Here is a 27,181-nt window from a genome sequence, read left to right as displayed (position 1 = left end):
TTTGTAGCTCATAGTATTGTAAATGGTGATGGATTTAGCCAATGACAATTTACCAGCCTATCATGAATTTACCAGTAGGTAGGGTACTGTGTGATACAAATCAACTATGGTGTGGATTGAAAAGCATGCTATGAATTGAGAATTAAAATATGCATTTAGCAAACAATACAAAATTGTGAAAATCATGGAACCTGAATCTGAAAGAGGTCTTAAAGATAATCTACTCTAGTAATTTTTAATCCAGACTGGATATTAGAATCTAGGTAATTGGTCTATGGTTGGGGCCCAGACACTGATATTGTTTAAAAACTCCCACACGTGATTTTAATGTGCACTTAGTTTTAACAACCACTTTTCTAGAACAGTGGTTCTAGACTAACTTTGTGTTGTAAGTATGAACAGGTTTTAGAATTTCCTGAAGTTTGTCAAAACATTTATCCCTGGGCTTTAGTCTCAGATATTATGATTTAGTAGGGCTGGTTTGGGTACAGGAATTTCCATTTGTAACAAGCTCCTGGTGATACTGACACAGGTGGTTAGGTGACCACATTCTTGGATCCACATCTGGGCCAGTGGTCCTCAAACTTTGTTGTGATTGTTCATGAAAATAAAAATAATACAGAGGTTAAAATATGGATTGCTAGGTCTCACCCTCAGAGTTTCTGATTCAAGATTTGCATTTTTACAAGCTCCCATTGGTCCCACACTGCGAGAACCACTGACATAGGTCATTCGAGGATGAGGAAGTACATGTTAGAACCATCTGATGTGCTTTCTTCAAACTATATCTGCATCATCCCCTCTGCTTTCCATGAGATTCCGTATGGTCCAAGTCAGAAGTCATTGATACAATAACCCTCTGTTATGAATGGGCATGTTATTCTTTCATTTCATAGTTAAGGATATTGAGGTTTAGAAAGAAAATGACTCAACCTCGATCACACATATATTGGGAGTGTACCTGTGGTCAGTGCCTGCCACATATCTCATTCCCATAGTGAAATCCCTGATGGTCATTCCAAGGAAGAACAGAGGGGAAAGTCTAATTTCATCACTTCTCAGTTTAGCCTAGTACTGGTCCTGGCTTCACCACAGAGAAATGAATGAAAGGTAAACAGCTTCCTTTGCAAAGAAAAATAACATCTGTATAAGATTGGAAGAAGATCCTAAAGGGACATAACATTATATTCTTCCTCCTTTTTGCCAGAAACAGGATGCTATTGGTATTGCATAGTTTAATTCCAATCCTGAAAAAAAGTAGAAGATGGAAGTCAACTTTATGGTCTTTCCATATTTTATTTTCTTGGTCTTTCTTTCTATAAAACAAAATGAATTTCATTACATTTTTTGAGTAGACAGGAACACACCAAAGTAAATAATGTACCACCCATAAGTGGAGCATGGGATCACAGATAAAGGCATTAGCAGCAGTAGATCGCAACAAGTTTCCCCCTCACCTACACATACATTCTTAAACCCCTGATATTAGCGAGGAATGATGGTGCCTTAAATAAAATGCCTGCCCATTAGAACTAGGTGTTTCTTCTTCCATCAACTTGCATTGTACATCAAGTAAATATGAATTGGGATTACACATATACTACCCTTTCTCACTATCGGTAACTGCCATTAGAAGACCTGACTATATAATTTCAGTCACAGCTTCTGTGCAGTCATCCTATTAATAGCGTTAGCATGTGGCAATGTAGCATCCAAGCTTTCTAATTGGTTGAGTTGTCCTTTTGTTTTACTGAACATGAGAGTGACTCATGCAACTGCTACCCTTCAGCACAGATAGAGGATTTTCTGTTATTAGGCTGAACAATACTATATTTCAGTTTACTAAATTGCACATCAAGAACCTCAAGACAATTACTATACTTCACTCTGTGAGCCATCTATTCATCTTCTACCAGCCACTTACCTAGAGCTTCACGTTGATTCTGAGGCATAATTAATAGACCAAGTGGGTTCTTATTCACACGTAACTGAATGAGCATGTGTGCTCTACCAGGCAGGCAATCTGTGCGCCTCATAAAGCAGATTTGATTTTGACTTATGGGCATTTATGCCAAGAATTTGAGGAGTCGAATAGTTAACACATAGCACTACACTGGCAGCATTAAAGCTGATACACAGATTTGTGTCTGACATTAGCTGTCCCAGTGGTGCAGTCTGTGACACTTCTCCCAGACATGCATCTGCAAGACACCTTCCAAAGATTTGGTGAAAAAGCAGCATATCCATATGATGGCATAAGTAGGTTAAGTATATTTCTAGTCACTCTACCCCCAATAGATCCATGGATATGCCCAAATAGAATAGAGTTGCTTGATTATAATATGGTGCTCAGTTGCATTATGACTCCTATTAAAGTTTGACCAGTGTCCTTGGTAAATAACTCAAGTATTCTGCTCCCTTCCCCAAGTCCCCTTGAACTAGGGCAGTCTTTGAATCTATGAGACACTCTGAATATGGCAAGATGATAACATTCACTGACAACCAATGCTTAAAGCAGGACAAAGACCCAGGTAGCCTGTCTTCATCTCAGAAAGAAAAGCAAGTATGAATTCTTAATTCCTTCTGGTTCTCTTATTCTCAAGTTAAAACCACCTTCCTCTGGTCAAACAATTTCTTTGAATCTGTTCAAACTATGTATTTCAGTTAGAGGATGCAAAACCAGAAATTTGAGGAAAATAGAATTGGATCTCTCTTTTGTGCCTAGCTATATGCTTGTTGGCTTATAAAAACATACATTCTGATTTTACATATTAAGATCCATAATGGTGAAGCAACATTTGAGGGTCCTTCTAAGTGTTCATGACCTATAAAGCAGAGAAAAAAATCCCTTGGAAAGAAGTCAAGAGATTATAGGTTCCAAGTTGATCCTGCCTCTCATAAACTATTGCAGCTTGGGGATGTGCCTGTTTATATACCAAGTTTCTGTTCCCTCATCTTCAGAATGGAAATATTACTTTATAATTTTGGTTTGAGAACCAGATGATAGCATACATGAATGTAGAAGTCTAAAAGTGTGTATAACATTATACACACATACATACACAAAATCTGTGACAAGATGTTCTACTCTTACATGGATGTGAAAGGTGAGAAGATGGTAAGACTTTTAGTAATGGAGGGGACAAACTTCTGCAAAATACGCTGTATAAACTCCAAGTGCGAATACACTCAATGTTCGCTATGTGTAAGACAGTGTAGTATGCTGAGGGAAGTGTAATAATGAATACAACAGACAATTTCTGACTTAGGTGAGCTGCGAAAAAAGATGGATATGAAGAATAACTAATATTTTGCCTAATGTGACAATTGATCATGATGCTTAGCCACAAAACTCTTGCCTGGGACTCAGGATGCTGCATTTCTTCTCTTTCCTTCATCCTAAGAGACCATGAGACTCCTTGGAGCTCTGCACACTCCTGCATGTGACAAGAGCAGATGCCAACCTGGGTTTCTTCAGACTGCACAGCAGCATAAAAGGTGGAAGCTATTCCACTCATCAGCAAACGCAAATGACTAGAGTGTGAAATCCTACCCACAAATTTAAAATAAATGATGCAAACTTCTTTATTTTAAAATTTATTAGGGTAAAAATGTCCAATGATTGCTACTAAATTGGAGTGTCTGTAGGCAGGGTAAGCCTCTGCCAGGCTCCCCAGGAGCCCAAGACTGTCACAACTGTCCCTTCTGTGCCCATCCTGATGTGCTCACCAGATGATCGACAGAAGCAGCATGAGAAGGTAGTGGATGTCTCCCAGCAGGTAGAGCTTTGGAAATAGATCCACCTACCTCCAAAGGGATATGCAGTCACTGTTGCATTACTGAGAAATGGGGAAAGAACAGAAATATAGTCATGGAAGAAATGTCTGTGGGAGAGCCAACAACCTGAAGATCTGACACACGATCCTCATAGAGAGAACAATGCTTCCCCTATTACAGATCTTTTGCTGCCTGGGCCTTCTGTTTCTGGTGGGGAAAGCATAGAAACCTTAGGGAAGAAACATGCTCTAACCAAATCCCAGCTTTGCTCTGCACTAGTGCTATAATTTCTGGCATATTGTAATGTAAGTCTCAGTCTCTCTATATGAAAAATTGGTATAAGACTCTCCTTGTTTGAATTGGAAGCAATATGTGTGAAAGGTTAGTACTTAATAGTTTCTCAACCCAAGAAATTGTTTTTATTCATTGAATCAATCAATAATAATCAATTAGATATACACTGTATGCCAGACTTTCATGAAAGGAAGGGGCTCATTGTCCTTATAAAATAAATCAAATGATGGAGGACCCAGGGAGGTGCACACAGCGTCAAAGATTTAGTGATCCAACAAGAGAATTGACTTTTAACTTATTATTTAGCTTCTGAAAATTATTCTGTTTCTTTGTTGCAAATGTAACTCCTACCTTAGAAGTACCTTTTTTATAAGTGCCGTCAGTTTTCTCTAGAAATCCATATTGCTTTTTGCATGACTATGTACTGTTATCATACAAAGTATTACGATAATCCAGAATTTCTCAACTTCATCACTATGGACAGGTTGGGTCAGATAAATCTTTATTGACCTGTGCTCTGTAAAACATTTAGCAACCTCCATAGCCTCCACCTACCACGTTATTAACATAGGATTGTCAGAATGAGCCAATAAAAATCCAAGACATCCAGCTAAATTTGAGATAAACTATGACTAATTTCTTAGTAGAAATGTGTTCCATGTGATAGTTGAGATATACTAAACATTATTTATTGTTTATTGAAAATTCAAATTTAATTGTGTACCTTATGTATTATTTGGCAGGTAGGACTTCCCCAGTGTGACAACCAAAAATGTCTGCATACGTTGCCAAATACATGCTGGGAGTGCAAAACTGGCTTCTGGTTATAAGCCACTACAAAAATGAACTCCAACAAGATGAAATGGAAGTACAGAGTGACTTTTCAGGTGGGCTCACCCTGTGTGTACACAGCCAGAGCTGAGTGGTTCCAGGGAGGGTGGATACACATGTTCTTCCCTATACACATAGGGCAGAGAATACACAACTAACACCCAGGAAATGACATAGTTTGTGATGAATGGCTATCCTCAGTCCTGAACGATCTCTGGCTGTTAATATGTATTGGTCTTACCAAGCTTCCACTATGTGGAGACACTTTTGCCCAAAAATGCCTCAAATGCACTTGAATTTATAGCCGAAGCTATCATTTATACTTCCATATGGATCATACACTTAAGAACACACAGCTTGACTTGACTATGCCTGGAAAACTCATTTCCAAAATATACTCATTCCCTACATATTTTCACATGTGCGTGGGAAGGCTGCTGAAAGCAGAAGAGAAGTCCCTGGAAGGAAAAAAGTCCAGAGAATACATCTCACCTTCTCTCTCCAGTTTACCTGCAGAAAGCTGACAGAAACCTGATGGCTCAAATAAAATCTTTGCTGAAATACTCTTACTAAAGGGATTTTTACCAACACATTCTATAAATACTGGAAATAGCCATGCAAACTACAGTATAGATTTCCATGAAAAAAAAACAAAACAAAAACAAAAACAAAAAAAACAGGTGGCACTTATAAAGGAAAATGCTTCTGCAATAGTAGTTTAATTTGCAACCAGAAAACAGTAATTTGGAAGAACTGAAATAATAAATAAAAATTAATTCTCTTGTTAGATCATGAAATCTGGAGAGCTATGTGTCAACAGCCTGGTTTATGGACTGTGGCTACAAAGCAACAAATTACTACAAAGATACACAGCACATCTATGAATTTTAGACCTGGAAAGACTTTAGAAATCTTCCTTTCCAATGTCTTCAGAAACATGAAGACTTATCTTCTCCTAATGCCTCAATTAGCAGAAAAAAATAGGGAAGTCAAATGGCACACATAACATCATAAAGCAAGTTGGTGACAGTACTAAGACAGAGGTCTCCAAAGCTCCTGCTGGCTCCACAGATGTTAATGTTATTCTAGGCTTTCGTGCTTAGCAATGCAGGCTGAGTCCTGCCTGGTGCCAGGGAGAGCCCCTCACATAGACCACGATGTGAGTGGTATGCCCATGGATGCATGTGCCATACTGAATACCCCCTGAAGAACACCCTCCAGGGTTGCCAAGGATCAACTCTGGGCAGTGGAACATGATTGGTGGCGGGGAGCAAAGGAAAACATTTACTTTTTACTTTCAAAACTAGATATTGGCTAAACTTTTACAAATGTGTATTATTTTCATATGCAAACAAAATGTAAAGAGAAAAAGGGTTCTTTTGGTTGTAACCTATTAGAATCCCATTCATTGCAACAGAATATTTGAAAGAGTAGAGAGCATTGCAATAAGCCTCAAAGAATGAGGCCAGAACAAACTATAGATAGAAACATCACATTCTTCTTCTTAAATATAGACAGTGTTTGTTCAGATCATACTTCATTAAAACTGGAGGAACAGAGGGAAGGAAGGAAGGAAGGAAGGAAGGAGGGAAGGAAGGAAGGAAGGAAGGAAGGAAGGAAGGAAGGAAGGAAGGAAGGGAGGGAGGGAGGGAGGGAGGGAGGGAAGGGAAGGGAAGGGAAGGGAAGGAGGGAGGGAGGGAGGGAAAAACAAAACAAAACAAAACAGCTTGGCTTTGCCCTCCCTTGCATTGGAAAGATCTTAAAGGAAGTTGGTGTCTCCGCTGTTGGTGATAGCTCTGTCCAAACACATAGCAAGGCCTTGCAGAAGGAGACTGCTGCAGCTTCAATACATCTGAAAACAATATACCATTCTTGTGCACTGAAGAGCTGGGAAATGTCATCATCCAGACTCCCTCTCTGGTCTCCTATAATTTACCTTTTTTTTTTCCTCTCCCTTCCCACAAGATCCATTCATCCTTGGTCCTGATGTCCAGGATCTCATCGGTGTTCGCACACCTTCAGTAAGTCTCATAGAAAACAGGCTGCCGGAGGGCAGAGCCATACCTGCTGCAAAGCACTAAATCACTGCTTAGTACATTAGACAGGAAGCAAAGAACATGATCAATAGTTGTTGCCATTTAAGAATCTTTCTGCTATATGTCTATTTCAATTGAAAGTGCTATTAAGAAAATATGAGAAAGACATTTTCAGCTGAATTCGGTGTAATTTGCTACTGATGAAATAAAACATCATACATCTCACCTTAGCTACTCTATCCTTTCTGCTTCATTTTGTTCTTCAAATTGGAGTTAAACTACTGGCTTTTAAGTAGCTACAATTTATGGCATCAAAAACCAGAGCTACTTCTGTAATGGTATCTGTGATAGGTACTAGACTGGAGAGTTAGTTTCAGTGAGGACATTGAGTTTATGGTGAAAGGTGATTTTTGATACATGATACATGTTGTGTAATGTGTACAAACCATGTGTGCAGTTGTAATGTATCAGAAATTATATATGGGAAACAAAACAGCACCAGGAATTAAATTCCCAACAATCTCTTTCCCTAATTTCTAAAATCAAAAGTTGCTTCTCCTGCTGTGTATTACTTGGCTGCTGTTCCCTCTGCCTAAACCATCTCAACCAAGATCTCCCAACACACATTTTCAGAAATAATGTATACACCTTGGGGTTTAAAAATCAAGGCTCACCAAGATAATTAGCTTGGTTAATTAATATATCACTCCATTTCTTTCAAAACTCATTATACTCACAAAAGGCCTATTGGACCAACAGAAGAGGAATGAAAATAAATGACTAGGGAAATATTACTCAAGAAAAAACATCATTTACTGATTGAAAAACTAATATGAGGATTACCAAAATCCCCTAATGACATTCCATCACAAGGTCTAAATTTAAAATCATGTCTGAGGGCAAAAAATAGGCTATATCTTTGTTAAGATCTTAAAACTGGAATTTAATACAGGTCTTTTGAATAGGGGAAACACCCTAAAAACTCCATCACTGTTGTTTGGTAATCTGGCAGATGGGAAATGTTCTGAAATAGTGGTTCAGAAAGATTTGGATATGGATGCTGTTTTGCCCCCTGGAAAAGTTACATAGGCTCCCAGAGCCTCTGTTTTCTCACCTGTGAAATGGGAAAATAACATTATTAATATTGGCTAATATTGAGTTCTTACTGTATGCCAGATGTCTAGAAACAACATAAAAGTTTGTGGTGAGGATTGAATAAGAATCTACCTATATCTGCGTAAGCATACACATACATATGCATACACATGTGTGTTATCTATATATCATGCTCCGCATGATTCCTGGGACATAGTATACCCCAAACAAATGTTCTTTTCTACTACTAAGATGGCTATTATAGCTAGCAGAAGCAATAAGTGAAGAGGTAGTTTTAAAAGAGGAAAACAACTGTCAACTAAACCAAGCACTACACAAAAATAATTACATATTAAAAAACCTTACAGATGACTGGAATTACTTGAAAGAAAAAGATCATTCATTCATTCGGTCTAGCTAGGTTAGACTTTAGATTTGACTTTCTGAGTTCAAGGAATTTACATTCCTCCCTGAAAAATACCACTAATTACTACTACTCCTCCTACTACTCCTCCTACTACTACTGATACTACTGCTAACACTACTACTAACACTACTACCACTATCAATTGGTTATATAGAATCACTTCATCCTCTGAGTGTTTTTAAACTGTGGAACTGTTCCCCTGGAATAGGATCTTATTTGGAAGCTAGGAATAAAATAGCTGCTCTAAAAGTGTGTAATTTCAGGCCAGGTGCAGTAGCTCACGCCTGTAATCCCAGCACTTTGGGAGGCCCAGGCATAGAAAAATAAGCCAGATGTCATAGTGGGAACCTGTAGTCCCAGCTACTTGGGAGGCTGAGGTAGGAGAATTGCTTAAACCTTGGAGGCAGAGGTTGCAGTGAACTGAGATCATGCCACTGCACTCCAGCCTGGGTAACAGAACAAGACTCTGTCTCCAAAATAAATAAATAAATAAAAATAAAAGTGTGTAATTTCAAAAATAAGGCTTGCTGGCTATTTCATACAACACATCCACTTTAGCAAGATAAGAAAATGGAGCACCCAGACAAGTGCGTTCCTGTTTATCCTCTACATTTGCTTTTTCAGGGAATTTTATGCAATGGTTATGAGCCATTCACATTTAATTTTCCTTTGCTCTATGCACTGTTTATCATCCTAGAAGGCATCTGAGCTTCTACAAAAACTTCTGGTTTTCAAGAACTCTGAGTTTTGGTTATGTGTTTCATTATTATGTAGACAGCTATTCCACAAACTAATTATTTGAAGAACCCATTAATTAAGATTAGTTCTTCATGTTTTTGTAAACACTGGTTTATATCTCTCTTTTCATTATTACTGCTTGTGTGTGTTACCCCAAAATGGACTCTTTTCCTTGGGGATTGTGAAAGGCCTCTTTGTCAAATATGAATGCAATGAAATAGTTTAATTGTCAGAGTAGACTATGCAAATATGTACTTTTCGTCTTGTTTATAATTGTCATGCATTTCTGCTAATTTTCCAAACGAAACAAAGTCCATTTCTGAATCACGCATACAAATGTAGGCATAAAAAGAAGACTTGGCAACTTTAAAAACAAGCCTGCCGGGCGCGGTGGCTCACGCCTGTAATCCCAGCACTTTGGGAGGCCGAGGTGGGCGGATCACGAGGTCAGGAGATCCAGACCATCCTGGCTAACACGGTGAAACCCCGTCTCTACTAAAAAAATGCAAAAAAATTAGCCGGGCGAGGCGGCGGGCGCCTGTAGTCCCAGCTACTCGGGAGGCTGAGGCAGGAGAATGGCGTGAACGCGGGAGGCGGAGCTTGCAGTGAGCTGAGATCGCGCCACTGCACTCCAGCCTGGGCGACTAAGCGAGACTCTGTCTCAAAAAAAAAAAAAACAAGCCTATGAGTATTTTCTGAACAGTCAACTCTCCTGCTACACAGGGTCTTCACCCCGCCACGCCACCCCAGGGACAGCAACAAAAGCTTTTGTCACCTTCATTTCTGTTGTGGAATTTTTTTGTGATCTTTAACTACCCCTGGAGAACTGTGGACTCTTCCTCCCCACTGCAGAGAATGGTCTCCACAGGAATGTAGTTACAGGTGAGACGATGTCATCGTGTTTGACATTACTCATTCATGAATGTGTTTCAGGTGTTGCTGCAGATTTAAATTACTGCTGAGATAAAGGGGAAAGAAATGATTCACACAAAGAGCTTTAGCAAAACCATGCCAGGATTGCACCCTCACCTCTGAGGGAAGTTCAGTATGAACTGTCACTCCTTGATGCACAGAGGTCTCTAATGATTACAGGGGTTATGTGACATTCATCGTTCAGCCTCAGTTCAGTGAATCCTATGTTCCCTTGAGTGCCCAGAGTGGGCTGCTATTGAGAAGTTCAAAAACAAGTTGGCTATACAGTTTCTAGTCAGATGAAATTTACATGTAATTGAGAAGACACATAGGAAATAAACAGAATTAAAATGATATTTTAATATATTAAAAATAATGCAAATAAAATTTTAATAAGAAAATAAGTGATTGTGGTAGGGGAATTTTAAGTGATCAGAAAAGCAATTCTTAGAGGAAGTGCTAATTGACAGATGAGTTTGCTTAGATACATATACAGGAAGGAGTTGGTGCTGTTCCAGCTAAAGAAAAGCCAAGACAAAAATTCAGTGCAATGAAAACTTCTGTAGTAAATGTATAGAAGCCCATTGACTGATTTGGAGGATGAGGTTTTGAAATGTTGTTATATCATACACCATCAGGAGCTCCAAACTGAAGAGAGAAACAGGAAAAATTACAATAATCATATGAAACACACAGAAACTGGGAAAATGAAGGAAGGTGTTTTAGAAAAATAACATCTGAATAATTCATGAAAGAAATAATAAAGTAATAGATGTTTACTTCCTAAAAAATTAAAACTCCAAATTTTTTAAATGACATAAATAAAAAGAAAAGACTAGTCATAAAAGAGTAGAGTCGGCCAGGCACGGTGGCTCACGCCTGTAATCCCAGCACTTTGGGAGGCCGAGACGGGCGGATCACGAGGTCCGGAGATCGAGACCGTCCTGGCTAACACGGTGAAACCCCCTCTCTACTAAAGATACAAAAAAAAATAAGCCAGGCGCGGTGGCGGGCGCCTGTAGTCCCAGCTACTCGGGAGGCTGAGGCAGGAGAATGGCGTGAACCTGGGAGGAGGAGCTTGCAGTGAGCCGAGATCACAAAACAGAACACAACCCTGGGCGACAGAGTGAGACTCTGAATCAAAAAAAAAAAGACTAAAGTCTATTTGACACTAATGTAACAAAAATAATATACTTAAAGTATATAAACACACGCTACATAATATACAATAAGCTATACCATATAACATTCAATGAGATAAATAAGATACAAAAGGAAGATCGGTAAATCATGTAATAGATAATTCACAGAAGTACGGTTGTCTAACCATCACATAAAAATATAATTAATATAAAACATCCCTCTGATAATAAAAGATGCAATTTAAAAAATGGTAACATTTCTCACCAGTCTGTTTCTCGTAATACTTTCTCTCTCGCATGAAATATGGTAAGATGGACAATCCTATAAATTTAGAGTAAGCGGTAAACATCTGTACCGCATTTCTGGAAAACTATTGCTGATATTTATCACGAGCCTTTAGTACGTTCATGCTCTTAACTCAAGAATTTTGTCTTTGAGAATCTGTCTTAAGGGATGTATCAGGTGTAAGAAGGATCTAGCACAAAGACATTCATCCTAGCATCATGTGTAATGGTGAAGAATTTGAAATGAATGTGCAAAACTAGAGAAATGATTAAATAAATTATAATATGCCTATATTATGGAATACTATGGAATAATCTAAATTTTATTTGTGCATAATTTTTAAAACATGGTAATATGATTTTGATGAAATAATGAATAACATACAATATAAGAGTGAAGAATACAGTCTTAGAAGTCAAGGTGACTGATAGGCACCTCTGGATTACCTCCTACACAGCCACCTGAGTATTACAGGTATAAGTTATGTAACAGTGGAATCAAGCTCTCTGCTTCCCCTTCAATTTACTCTGTCTCTTGTGTTCCCTATCTCCATTAAAGTCACCATCAGTCTACCCACAGACCCAAGGCAGAACCCTGATATCATCCTCAATTTCTTAATTTCTATAATCTCCCAGGTCAAATTGGTCATTGTTGGCTGTCTCCAAAATATCTCTCTAATATGTCATCATTACAACACCAGAGTATTGGTTCACTTCCAAAAGTTTCTAGCCCAAATACTTTCAATAGTCCACAAATGGTTTCTCTGACTCCAGTTTTATCTCAGTAAAACCTGCCCTATAAGTTTTACCAAAATGTTCTCTATAAAACGGAAATATGATTATAGTACTTTCTTCATTAAGGCATTTATTTTATTTTAAAATAAAATACAGAATAGAATATAAAAAAGTATTAGTCACTGCATGTAGTTACGGTCAATATAGCTTTATAAAACTTTATTATTATTATTATTATTATAATAATACTTTAAGTTCTCGGGTACATGTGCATAACGTGCAGGTTTGTTACATATGTATACTTGTGCCATGTTGCTGTGCTGCACCCATCAACTCGTCAGCACCCATCAACTCGTCATTTACATCAGGTATAACTCCCAATGCAATCCCTCCCCCCTCCCCCCTCCCCATGATAGGCCCCGGTGTGTGATGTTCCCCTTCCTGAGTCCAAGTGATCTCATTGTTCAGTTCCCACCTATGAGTGAGAACATGCGGTGTTTGGTTTTCTGTTCTTGTGATAATTTGCTAAGAATGATGGTTTCCAGCTGCATCCATGTCCCTACAAAGGACACAAACTCATCCTTTTTTATGGCTGCATAGTATTCCATGGTGTATATGTGCCACATTTTCTTAATCCAGTCTGTCACTGATGGACATTTGGGTTGATTCCTTTTATTTCAATTATATGTCAAAAGAAGTTTGAAAGGCACTGCTCTGAGTTTCTTGGTGTTTTCCAAATAATTTTATTATAGCATATAAATTATTGTGATTTTATTTGCCTGTTTCCTCTACTGACTGCATGGTCTACAATAGCAACAGATATTTCCTATTCATTTTTACATCTCTGAATATTAAGACATATGAAAGTACACTTAGCACAGAACACCACTCAATGTATGTTAGATGAAAATGTACATGCATGCAGCATGCAGCTTCTTTGGCTTGGCTATTAGGGAGTCAATCTTAGATCCTCATCCAAAGACATGTGACTCCTTAAGGAACTAAAAGGCAGCATTATTTGTTTCTCCAAAGCATGGACTAGGGAGATAGCTTTTTTCCAAGACTTTCAAATATGATTTTATTTCTGAACTTTAATCCCAAGTTCTTATTATAAATTTCCAAGGTATAATTCTGTCATGTTTTAGCATTTTGGGTGGAATATGCTAAAAATGTCTTATAACATGAGAATAGGATCAATAATTAGCAGCAGCTCCTAAGAATGAGCTCGCTAGGGCAGAAAAGAGAAGAGGAACAAGAAACAACAGCCCCAGTGAAAGCAGACCTTGAAGCCAGAACATACAGAGTTGAGGATCTGCAAATATTGATCCAATTTGTTGGGACACTGGCACCTCAAACCAGGTCTGAACCCCCTCAGTGGTGGGACACAGGAAGTGAAGTCAGCCCTGCAATGGAGTCAAGGGCAGGGCTAGGGTATAGCTATATTGAGAACATAACATAGGCATAGAAGGCCCAGCTCTAGCTGGGTTGGGTTCCTCAATGTTGTTCCTGCTCCTCTTCTGCAACTTGAACTACTTTGATGTTGAATTCATACCTTGTGCCCAATGAAATATGTATCACCCTGCTGGCCAAATACTCTATTCTTAGAAATAGTGTATTATTTGATAAGATTTTCTTTCAGCATAACAAGATTGCACCCTTAGATGCTAAAAAATTATCCTTTCTTTCTAAAATGCTGCACCAACTACATGCATCACCTGCCCCTTAAGTAAATCCAGATGGTTTAAAACAGAATTTTTCATCTACTATAGGATCAAAATACAATCTTCAAAAATCAATTTATAATTTCACAGTGATATCACTATAGTTCAAACATGATTTGATTTTTTTCCTTAATGAGGCCCTTTAATTTATAAATTCAGCAACACTAATTATTCCACTTAAGAAATAATTAGTGCCCCCTTTCTTCCTTGTCTAATTAATACCCTGTATTCAAGCTGCTAAGAAAGGTTACAATGCCAAGTTGTTCTTTGTTAATTTTTTTTGAAAAAATTGATCTGAGTATGTTCCCTAATGGCAGCTTTAGAACAGCTCCTTTAAGTCTAGGTAAGCACAGATGATTTCCTCCTAGCTGAAAGAGACTACAGAAGAATCTTTCATTTCTTCTCTGCTGCAGAGTCCCCATGCTACAATGGCCAGCCCCATACAGCCAGGTGAGAAAGAACAGGCAGAACCATTTAATACATTGGGTGCTAGAAACTATGTACATAATTGACTCATACAATTTTACATTTGGAATGGATCTTACAAGTTGTTTCTGTTTTACACGACTCAACATCCTCATTTTACATGGACAGAAATTAAGGCCCAAGGACAGTCTACAAATTTTTTAAATCACCTAAGATATTCAGAGACAGATATAAAAGTCATATACACCATGGAATACTATACAGCTATAAAAAAGGATGAGTTTGTGTCCTTTGTAGGGACACGGATGCAGCTGGAAACCATCATTCTTAGCAAACTATCACAAGAACAGAAAACCAAACACCGCATGTTCTCACTCATAGGTGGGAACTGAACAATGAGATCACTTGGACTCGGGAAGGGGGACATCACACACCGGGGCCTATCATGGGGAGGGGGGAGGGGGGAGGGGGGAGAGGGGAGGGATTGCATTGGGAGTTATACCTGATGTAAATGACGAGTTGATGGGTGCCGACGAGTTGATGGGTGCAGCACAGCAACATGGCACAAGTATACATATGTAACAAACCTGCACATTATGCACATGTACCCTAGAACTTAAAGTATAATAATAATAATAAATTAATTTTTAAAAAGTCATGGTTAAATCTCAAAATCCAGTGTTCTACTGAATCAAACTGCCCATCAGAAATGACCATTGATGTTTAGAAAGTGGGGAATGGAGTTTAGAAATGTGGGGAATGGAGAGATTTGTCTTGTAAGGGGGTTCTATCTGGCAATTTTTTTCCTGTTAATTGTGTAGGTGCTTGGGTACCACAAGCTCAATCTAAAGAGACACTTGATTCAACTGGCAAGATGGTGTACTAAGAATCACCAAACAGGAAATTTAATTATATATTATTTTGCTAATTTGCAAGATGGTTTTGGATAATACCTCTTTTATCTCAGAGTAGAAACTTTATTCTAGAGGACTGGTATAGTTTGAATGTCGCTCCTCTAAAATACATCTTGAAACTTAATCCTTATTGTGGTGACAGTAAGAGATAAGGCTTTTGGGGAAATGACTAGGTAATGAAGAATTCTCCATCATGAATGGATTAGTGCCTTATGAAAGGGCTGGAGGGAACTAGCTTAGGTCCATTTTGCCTTTTCATCTTCTTCCATGTGTGGAAACAATATTCCTCCCCTCCAGAGGATGCAGCAAAAGGTACCCTCTTGGAATCAAACAGACCAGGCCCTCACCAGTCATCAAACCTGCCAGTACCTTGCTCTTGAACTTCCCAGCCTCCAGAACTATGAGAAATCAATTTCTATTCTTATAAATTACCCAGTCTCAGGTATGCTGTTACAGCAGCACAAACAGATTAAGACAGGGATATTATATAAATGTGAGGACCTCAAGAAGGTTTCAAGTCAAGGGTCCAAGACAGAGATTCCTAACTTCTGGTGGAACTTCAAGGCAATGTACCAGATTTCAAAGCTGCTTCAGACTGTTCAATCTGCCCCTAAATTATCCAGGTACCTAATAACTAAGCTGAAGCTAAATAACTCTCAACTTTTGATAAGTGCTCATTCCCTACACTGCAAGCAGTGGAAGAAAGATAACAAAAATTATTGGAAAGATTTTCTGCCATTAAGTGATGCACAAATATTAAATAAACTCTTTGCAGCTAGGAAAGTGAATTAAAGGGCTATTACTGCTAATATTAATTATAGCTGAAAACAGTCATAACAAGCATGGCAGCGGAGAGGAGAGTGTTGAACAACAGAACAAATTAAATATGTGGATATAAGTGTTTTCTACAAGGGAAATAATTTTACTGGGCAAAAGTCCCCAGGCTAAGTAACCATACTAAGATCACAGAGCTAAGAAGCAGAAGAGACTGGATTTAAAATCAGATCTTTTAGATGCGAAAGCCTCAACTCTCTCTACTATACTTTGATTTCTCACTAAGTAATGGGCATGTATCCAACCTGTTTCTGAAAAAAAAATCTGTGCTTTTGTAGCAATGTCATCATTTGTAGCAACTGCATCTCAAATCAACCTAGGAAAAACTGAGACAGAGGGAAAATAAAGCTAAATGAGTCTGTGAATAAGAAACATTTACATGAAACATCACATTTCCCATAGCACCTGAGAAAGGTTTGCTAAGCAATATGCGATGGCTTCAATAATGAGGCACAAGATGCTTTAAGCAATTTCATTCATTGTTCTGTCCCCAGATAAACTGGCTTGTACCTATACTGTACCTTTCCTACAACAAGAGCATGTGCCCAAAACTCTCGCTATAGAAATCAAAACTCAATATTTTTCTCTTTGAAGAGGAGAAGGAGTCTATTGCTGAGAGAATAATCATACTGTAACATGATTATATTAAAATAGTATATATATATTTAAGCCAGACTCAGTGGCTCACACCTGTAATCCTAGCACCTTGGGAGGCTGACAGGCGGGAGGACTGCTTGATCCCAGGAGTTCCAGAACAGTCTGGGCTACATGACAAAACCCCATATCTACAAAAAATACAAAAAGTTAGCTGGGCATGGTGGTGTACACCTGTAGTCTCAGCTTCTTGGGAGGCTGAGGTGAGGGGATCGCTTGAACCTGGGAAGTAGAGGTTGCAGTGAGCCATGATTGTACGAATGCACTTCACCCTGTGCAACAATGTGAGATTTTCTCTCTCTCTCTCTCAAAGAAAAGTATATCTATTTTAAATAATTCTGTTTTTCATGGCTATATATCTAGCCTTACAAACAAGATTATACTCCCTTAAGCGTAAAGTCCACTGTATATGTTTGTCTTATGTTACTTATAGTTCCTGCATATAGAGAAGGTGCTCAACAAAGGCTTGTTGGATTACAATGTAAGGATGCTTACGTTATGTCATTATGTCATTTTCCCACACTTTTCAATGTGAAATTCTAGTTTTTTTTCTTTAGAGATTGTCTTCATTAGTTAGACACCTGCTTTGTAGTGTTCTCAGTTTCTAACCAAATTCAGTTAATTATTTCCATTGGGATAATTACGAAAATAAGTAAAGACATTCACTTTCCTAAATAAGCGCCAGTAGCTTAGATCTATCCTCCTAAATTCACCTGGAGTCCGTAGTTAATCTATTCCTTTTTAAACAAATATTGTTGCTTCACAAATAGTCTACATGAAAATACAGATTCCAGAATTCTTGAAATCAGGTCTTGGGGAATCCCAGAAAACCAAGAAAAAAAGAGAAATGGCTTGGCCAGGCACGGTGGCTCACACTTATAATCCTAGCACTTTGGGAGACCGAGGCAGGGGGATCACTTGAGGTCACGAGTGTGAGATTGGTCTGGACAACATGTCAAAACCCTATCTCTACTAAAAATACAAAAATTAGTGGTGGTACACGCATGTAATCCCAGCAACTCAGGTGGCTGAGAGACGAGAATTGCTTGAACCTGGGAGGCAGAATCTGCAGTGAGCCAAGATCGTGTCACTACACTTTTTCCTTTATTCTGGGCAACAGGGTGAGACTCTGTCTCAAGAAAAGAAAAGAAAAGTAAAAAAAAAAGTGGCTTCATAGTTTGGGATTTTTTTTTTCTGTTGTTTTGTTTGATTTTTTCAGTTCCTATTTAAAAAAAAAACACACATAAATGTTGCAATGGGTGGCAAAGACGCTGTTTTCACTATTATTTAAGACAAGATAAATACTTAAGTCAGATTCTCATTGTTTAAGATGAAAGACAACAATATCTAAATGCTAGCAGTGAAATCACCATGGTTGTTCTGGCTTTTTCAGGGGCTTACTAACAATGAAAAAAGTAGCAATGTGACAGCACATGGCCATTCTTGAAGATTCATGAGCAAAATTACTTAAGGGAATATTAACCTGTAGAATCCTTGTAAATGAACTCCTCTGATAACAAGCTGATGTGCCCTTTACTTGTTACCATTAAAAAAAGAACAACTGGCCATGCTTCTAAGTGATCCATTAAAGTTCTGAATGAAAAGTGCTCAGGATAGTAATGTAGCCTGGTTCCTCTCTTCTGGAAAAATCATAATCTTAACAGCATAGGAACTATTCATCAGCAGCTAATTTAACTTCACATTTAGATCAATTAGATAAGAAGAAAAGCTGAAGTCAAGCACTTGTTTATACAATTTTTCTAAGTGAAATTGCTTACTCAAAGAGCATTGCAATAAGAACAGTCAGCAATTTCTTCAAAAGGGTTTTATGCCTAAAGAAAGAGATTATCTTCTATTAATGATACCTGTATAGAAACAACGGGAGACAGGCATCAGATGTAGCTGCTGCTGAAGGGACTGACCTGACCACCTGAGCACTCCAGGCACAGTTTTGATGGCTTTGCATTGACTTCATGTTAACCACATTACATCTCATCTCCTTCCCTTCCTCAAATTTTACACATTTGCATCTTTGAATGTTGTTTTGCTACTACTTCATTTATTCTAATAAATATGAACTGAGCATCTATCTATTCAAGGTATGTGCTAAGTACTGAAGGAGATAAGATATATAATTAATAGAGATGATATATGTAAAGTGCCTGCATCTTTAGCCCCAGTAGATATTCACTAAATGATTGCGGAGAAAATCCGCGAATAAACAAATACATGGTGTAAAGGATGAGACAGGGAGTTAGTCCTGTAATGTTAAGAAACTAAAGATATTTCTATTTGTTTTGAGCATGCTTTCTTCTATTGTAAGAAGGTTGTCAGTGAAAACTTGTGCATGTGCATGCACACACACATACACACACACACACATAGAAATATACTATTATTTTTGAGAAATTCAAGTCTATACTTTCTATTCTTGACTATACAACAGAAATCTTCAGAGACAAATTAACTAACCCCTCCCTCCTCCTCCAATTAAATTCTGAAGAATTTGCCTACTTACTGGGTAGTCGAACATTCTTCATGAGTCAAGATTACTTCATTTATTCGTATTTGCCACCAGAGTGCTATTTTCTGCACCTCTTAATTGGAGTATGTATGGCATGCCATTGTACAGACTGTTCCTCCAATTGAGGACCTCAATGTTCTTTTTAAGCAAAAGATAAATGTAGGATAAGGCTTACAATCCAGAGTTATCTTATATAAAGCACCCTATGACAGTGAATAGATTTAGTCCAAGCCATCTTCCTACAGATAAAGGAAAGGAAGCACAAGAAGTGGAAGAATTTGCCCCAAATCATGAATTAAAGCCTAGTGGGTTCCAGGATCTAGGTTTTTCAGGCTAGCATGTAGCATTGTTTTCTCACGGATTACTTCTAAAGGGCTAGGAAACCTTGACTTTTCTCTAAAATTCTACAGCACTACCAGTCTTTACCATTTGTCTCTGTGACTTTAGCATCCCAACAACTATCCTGATAGCATAAAACTTTTTCTAGGCTGGGGTCAGGATCTGACCAGGTATTCCCTAGTTTTCCCAGAAACACTGAACTCACAGGATGTCTCCACTGCCTCATAACTACACCGACGGATTTAAACCATTGGATGCTTCACACTGCTTTGTATAATATTATCCTGGAAAGGCTGTGATACTAGATTTCTGACCACTATACTTCCATTTAAAATTGTGAGACAAGACTTCCTTGCACAAACTTCTCAAAGCCACATCCCAAATCAGGAAAAGAATGTCAAATGAAGGTTCAAGACTCCCATAGTTGGCCCACAGAGACATGATACTTCTGTGTTAAACACTGAGCAGCATGCCAAGAATTGTTCCTACAATCTTGTTTCTGAAGAGTTATTTGAAATTTCATAATGAATAATAAAGATTAATTATATGATATGATTAGTGTCTCCAAAGGGCTAAACCAGTACTAGCATTTCATTATTTCATTATATTATTAATAAAAAATTATAGAGCAGATTTGGTTTGCTAATTCTTTTAACCTTGCACATATCTTTAGTGTGTGTGTGTGTGTGTGTGTGTTATAGTTTCACTTTTCTTAAGTTCACATCCACTCAGACTTTTGCCCTCTTCTTGATTAGTTTTGATATCTTGATTCCTCTCATAGTAAGGAGATTCACAATCCTAAAGTCATTGACTTCAAATTTTTTGTCTGTATAGAACTCAAGACTATATATAACTAAAAATCTGGGTTTATTTTTAATCAGAGTCCTAACACATTCTTTGGTCAAAAGGCCATGTGCCACAAAAGGGGATCAAGAATACCAAAAAAGTCCCATGGTGCTCCTTCAGCTTTCAGCTATGTATCAGATTGTTAATTCCAGGGATGTCAATGACATGTAGACAAGTCAGTGTCCTGCGTCAGTGACATGCCATTGGACAGAGGGCAATTGCTGAGAAATCAATAAGAGAAGGAGAGAAAAAAGAGTATAACGCATTTATTTCTACCTTTCAACTTCCCTTCTCTCATACAAAACTCCTCATCTGCTGTGTGAAATGAACATTTTACGTAACAAGACATTTCATGTATTAATCTTTCTAGACCAGATCAGAAGATTGGCTCTGACTCAAGACTAATGGGTTCAGTAGAGTCTTAGGCTGTTCAATAAAGACAATTTATTACAGCCAGCTCAAAGTTGATATTATGTTATTGTATGTTTTCTGTTTTTTGTTTACATTACTGGCAAATTATCTCATTTCCTTGGTTTCAAAAGACCAATTCCAGCCATTCTAATGTTGACCCTATCTGTGTTCTTAGATCTCTCTTGTGTCTTGCCCCTTTCATCAATAACGTTTTGTGTAGATGCATGAATATATATGTAGCATTTATAGCTGTATATATTTAGTTCAAGTACACATCATCAGTACCTAGTTCCTTCCCAATACTTCTAAGCACTGAAGGGCTAAAATTGGAACTGGACATACCTTTTCTGGAGGAGTTGCTCTGACTTAAACAATTCAGATAAAAATGTCCAACAACTTTCAGCTTGGATTGTGAGGGAAATAAGAAAGTCTCAGTAATAGATATCCTCAGTAAAAACTAAAAACCCATTTGAGAAAGTGTATTCACTCTCTTTAGGTTCTACTCAGTGAATTCTATAAGCTTGTAAAGGATAATCTAGATTAAAAAAATATGGGCTGGGCGAGGTGGCTCAATGTCTGTAATCCCAGAACTTTGGGAGGCTGAGGCAGGTGGATCATGAGGTCAGGAGATCGAGACTGTCCTGGCTAATACGGTGAAACCCCGTCTCTACTAAAAACACACACACAAAAATAGCCGGGCGTGATGGCACACACCTGTAGTCCCAGCTACTTGGGAGGCTGAGGCAGGAGAATGGCATGAACCCGGGAGGCAGAGCTTGCAGTGAGGCAAGATTGTGCCATTGCACTCCAGTCTGGGTGACAGAGCGAGACTCCGTCTCAAAAAACAAACAAACAAACAAATACATATAATACAACCAAATATGCTTCACTGATCCCAAGTGATTGTTTTCTTATTGCAAAAGCCTGTGTTCTATCCAGGGCGACAGAGGATAAGATTTGAGGTAAACAATGACTCAGGTGTTAGTATCATTTAGTCTACAAAAGCCCACATGGAAGGAGGGCATTGATCGAGGGCATTATTCAGAAGATGAAATCAAACGTGATTAGCTTTCCTCAAAAGCAAAGGAAAAAGAGAGAAAGAGAGAGCTCTAACCTTCACATGTAATGGCTGTTATCAACTCCAAAGGTCAAAAGGGAATGCCCACCCACCCCCACAATGTACAGGGAGAGCCTTGTGGGGTTATGAAGCAAAATCTAGTAGCTGGTATACGTGTCACAGAAGAACTACACAATTTTAAATATACAGAAAAATTATTCCACTGAAGAAGTAGATAGGCTGAATATAGTCATATCTATAGTTTCTAGCCTCACTACTATTTTTAATCAGCAGCTGAAAAATTGATTTGTGGGCGCTACTTATTTGTAAAAGCCCCCTCAAAAGCAGAACAGCATAGAACATAGAGACCTTGAGGCTTGCATCACACACTCTCAGATTCATTGTTGGTCACTCTAGAAGGTAGATTAGATTAAGGATCATATTTGAGGGTAGGGGGGAAAATGCACATATTTTGGAAAAAAAACTTTATGGCCGTTAGGTTTCCTCACTCTGCCTTGTGAGTGGGATTGATGCTTCTATTAAATTCACTTATCTTCTCCCATTAAACTATTCCTCTGGATGTGTTTACATTTTTTTTAAAAAACTGTATCTTTCTCTCTGAAAAACAAACCTTCACTGCTTGAGAGCTGGGTCATTGATTATAAGCCACAGGTGTGTTGTCAATACAATCAAACCTAGTGTGGGAATAGAGGCTCCTGCATCCCTAACAAGATAACGGTGTTAAGTACAGGTTTTTAGCAAAATTCACTGCATTTTCCATTCAAACAATAAATTGTTTCCAATGGTTGCTTCTTCTTTTATCATCTCAGGTTTTTTTTTATTTCATCCTCTAAGTGATCCCAAAGCTGCCGCAAACTATACAAATTAAATGCAGTGCCTGTGCAGCAGCCACATTGCTTCTTGGGCTTTGCATCACCAAATACTTTGATATCTAAGCTAGGAGGTGAGAAAGAGAGTTGGTGAGGGAACAGAGGAAGTAAGCACATTAATATCTGTGTTCACATCTGTTCACAGCTAAATCATACAAATACATTGTTTTACACTCATGTTAAATGCCAAAAAGGGTTGTTGCATGCACACCTATACATACATAAAGATATATTCAGGGTCACTGCCATATAATAGGTAGTATATACCACTATATAATATATCACTAGAAAATATCTCTAATCTCCACAAGTAATAGCTGCTGTCAACTCTGAAGGTCATCACAGACACTTAACCAGCCCTACTCCCAGTATACAGGGAGTGTCTTGTGGAAGAGGTTAGCCTAGAACACTGCCCTCATAACCAGCCAGTGCATCCAATGCATGGTCTCTCAAACATAGCACATGTGTTTTGCAAGAGAGAATAAACTCCCTCACCCCAAACTGACACTTTCCAACTGCACAGCCAATCCCCAGAGGATTTCTTCAGCACTATAGCTACACAGCGTCTAGTATTATGCAGAGGTTACTACTCTGGGACAGAAAGAAGGCTCATTCAGAAATTTCTCTGGTGGCTTGCTAGATATCCAGCCCTTTGTAGTCAGAAGCAAAAGAAGAGGGTATAACTAAAGCATTGTTCACCCCAGTACTCACTGGCTCAGAACTTGGGAACTTGTTTGACATATTCTGACATTCTGTAATTTTTCCATTCCCTTGTTCACAATGTGGTGAACAAAAACTAGCTGATCAAAAGGAGGACATGATCAGAAAGTAAGACAATGCAGTTGAGGACGTTCCAGGCAAACAGCTGCTTCTTCTGCAGCATGGTCTTCTTTATTATCAAAGTATTGCCTGGGTAACGCCCACAGCCAGGACTAGGCAGACGCCAGAGAGGAACCTAGGGTGCAAAATTTAGGAAGGCATTCTTCCTTAGGTCCTGAAACTCCATTAGGTCCAAAATGTAACGCTATGAGGAAACTAGCATAAACCAGACAGAAACCTGATAGATTCATTCAAAGGGTCGTTTCCAAACCAATTCTATTTTTTCATGATTCTGTGACAAATGAACTCCATTCATCGCTTTGCACACACAGAAAAGAAGCAGGCAGGAGGGGGAGGAGGTCTAGTTAGAAAGCCTTCTTCCTGGGGCTGCTAAGTAACTTCAAGCCTTTAAGAAGGTGAAAAAGGGTAAAATGGTATGAAAAGAGTAAACAACTCATGAACACTTTTCATTCTCAAACCTCTTAGTAAACGTTCACTAACGTTCTCTCTAAAAAATTAGAGTATTACATTTTAGGAGGTATCCAGGATTTTTCCTTACTTAAACATGTCTCACAAAATATAAATTACTGCTTAGGTATTTGATAAAAGTTGTCCAATTTAGTATTTTGAATAACTTTGATCTAAAAGCAGAAACACTATTTTCACTTTGTATTTCCCAGATTGTGTCCACTCATTCATTCATATTACAAAAACATACACAAATTTTGTGGCACCTAGGCACTGCTCTAACTGCTGGGGATATAAAAATATATAAATAAAAATACCAGTTTCAGGAAGTGATAGACTAGTATTTTTTTTTAAGTCAGTCAAAAGATGGTCCTTTCAACATTACCAGTGTTCTCTCCAGTGCCCTAACAAGGTGACATCCAGAGAAAAAGTGGCCTGTCCCCTGACAAAGAGTTCTCTTTGTAATGGAGTTCACATTTGACAAAGTTCTATTGATTTCTGAACTCCCACTTCCACCAACGTCTAGCACGCTCTCTGTATTTACAGAAGTGTGTTCCATTTTCTCCACCTGGTAATGCTGATCCAAATAGTGATTTGGTGTAAAAATTTCAAAAAAAATTACAATGATTTCCTTGAGACATTCTGCCATCTTATTCCTTTCTTCTCCATCAAAATACATTTTTTAAACGATCTAACAATTTCTGTTATGCTTTGGTGATTTTTCTTCAATTATTATTCAATCTTATTGCTTTCTGAATTAATTCCTACTTGTTTTTTCTTCAAATTTTATTTTAAGTTGCAGGGTACATGTGTAGAATGTGCATGTTTGTTATATAGGTAAATGTGTGTCATGGTGGTGTGCTGCAACTATCAACCCATCACCTAGGTATTAAGCCCAGCATTCATTAGCTATTCTTCCTGATGCTCTCCCTGCCCTCACACCCCTGACAGGCCTGAGTGTGTGTTGTTCCCCGCAATGTGTCCATGTGTTCTCATCATTCAGTTCCCACTTAGAAGTGAGAACATGTGGTGTTTGGTATTCTGTTCCTGCATTACTTTGCTGAGGATAATGACTTCCAGCTCCATCTTAGTCCCTGAAAAATACAAGATCTTGTTCCTTTTATTCCGTGGTGTATATGAAACACATTTTCTTCATCCAGTCTATCATCGATGGACATTTGGGTTGATTCCATGTCTTTGTTATTGTAAAGAGTGCTGCAATGAATATACACATGTATGTATCTTTATAATAGAATGATTTATATTCCTTTAGGTACATACCCAATAACAGGATTGCCGAGTCAAATGTTATTTCTTTTTCTAGATCTTTGAGGAATCACCACACTCTCTTCTACAATGAGATACCATCTCATGCCAGTCAGGATGGTGATTATTAAAAAGTCAAGAAACAACAGATGCTGGTGAGGTTGCAGAGAAAACGGAATGCTTTTACACTGTTAGTGGGAGTGTAAATTAATTACTGGTTTTAATATCACCCATTACTTCTGAATTTTCATATTTTGAAAGTATTTTCTTTTCTGCAATTAACTCTATATATTTGGATAAGATGAGGGAAATTAAGTCAGACTCTGTTAGTGCCACAATCCTTTGAATCCATTTTCCCAATTCTATTCAGGTTGACTCAAACGTAGCAATCCTGCCCATGTATATCACAGAAACTTTTTACATTTACTCTGATAATTGCATTCAAATTTCTCTGAGATATATCGTCATGACTGACCAATTCTGTATAATGAAGATCAAGTAAAGTAACATCACCTTTGAGTTATAAACACCACGCTATTTCAATACAGATTTGGTTTATATAATATTTTTCAGTACTGACAATTAAAGAAAAAAATAAATGTAACAAGCAGAGAGGCAGAGAGAGAAAGCTCTCAAGGCCAATCCCGTGATGTCCTCCATTTGCAAAGTGTTCGGTGACATCATTGTAACATCATGAGAATGATTCCTGGGGCTGCCTTCTTTGATTATTCACCCACTCTTCCATCTGCTCCTACACCTATGCACACTCAACACAAATGGTAAGAAATGGACACTTCTCTGTGAATCTGTGCAGCCATCCCCAGATTACTGATGGTCAGGTTTCTGTAAAAACTATTCCCACTATTGAAGGACCTGAGGTGGGGAGAAATAGCCAATTTGCAAATAAAAATCTAACTATTGAAGGAACTTAAGTGGGGAGCAATAGCCCATTTGCAAAGGAAAAACCCACAAAAAATTATAGAAGTAAAATTTAAACAGACTCTAGAAGCACCTAGCACACATTCTTAGGGTTTTTATTCTAGTTTTTGAGAAGACTCTTCATCGATACCACCAAATTCAATCTTGAAGGGACAAGGAATTTTCTTCTCAGTTTTTTGTACAAAGAAATCACATGAAACACCTTTGTAACCTTAAGAGAAAGACTTGCCATTCTCAATCTCTCTGATGCTCCGACAGGTAGAAACACACTAAGAACTGGTGCTCTCTGAGCCAGATCCTTCTCACCACATGGAGGATCAACAACAACTTTTATTTGCATCATGATGTATACTTTTCTGGGCACTTTATACATACATTGTCTCATGTGATGCTCAGCCCTCCCTTGAACATAAGCAGAACTAGCAGTCTTATCTTCATTTTGCAAGGTATTCTGTCTGGGCAACACAGGGCAACCCTGGTACCTGGGAAGGTACCAGGATCCTGGAAAAAGACTAGAGTTTTTTCAGCCCTTTCATGCTGCCTTCCAGACAATGAAGAGGTGGGAGCTGTGGAGAAAGAACTTCTTCACTTTGCAAGTAGTCTAATTCTTAAGAACTCAGTCATTATATCCAAAACAGTGGGGAAAAGTCACTCATCAGCACTGGTCATGGACCACTTGTAAGTCTCAGAAACTCTGACATGATAATATAGTACTTTCTCAGTACCCACTATGTGAGGCACTTAAGTGTGACAGCATCATTTTTCCTGCAGAATGATGCATAGGGAGCTAACGATACAGAC

The 27,181-nt window shown here is 38.2% G+C and overlaps 1 protein-coding gene across 1 annotated transcript in view; it reads right to left on the bottom strand.

Moving 5' to 3' along the window:
• Positions 1 to 27,181, bottom strand: part of DCC (DCC netrin 1 receptor) — a 1,226,567-nt gene that overhangs the window by 1,172,663 nt on the left and 26,723 nt on the right. The window lies entirely within an intron of this gene.

The sequence above is a fragment of the Papio anubis genome, chromosome 19 (genome assembly GCF_008728515.1).
Source record: "Papio anubis isolate 15944 chromosome 19, Panubis1.0, whole genome shotgun sequence".
Classification (NCBI taxonomy): Eukaryota; Metazoa; Chordata; class Mammalia; order Primates; family Cercopithecidae; genus Papio; species Papio anubis.
This window is presented reverse-complemented; position numbering and strand designations above follow the sequence as displayed.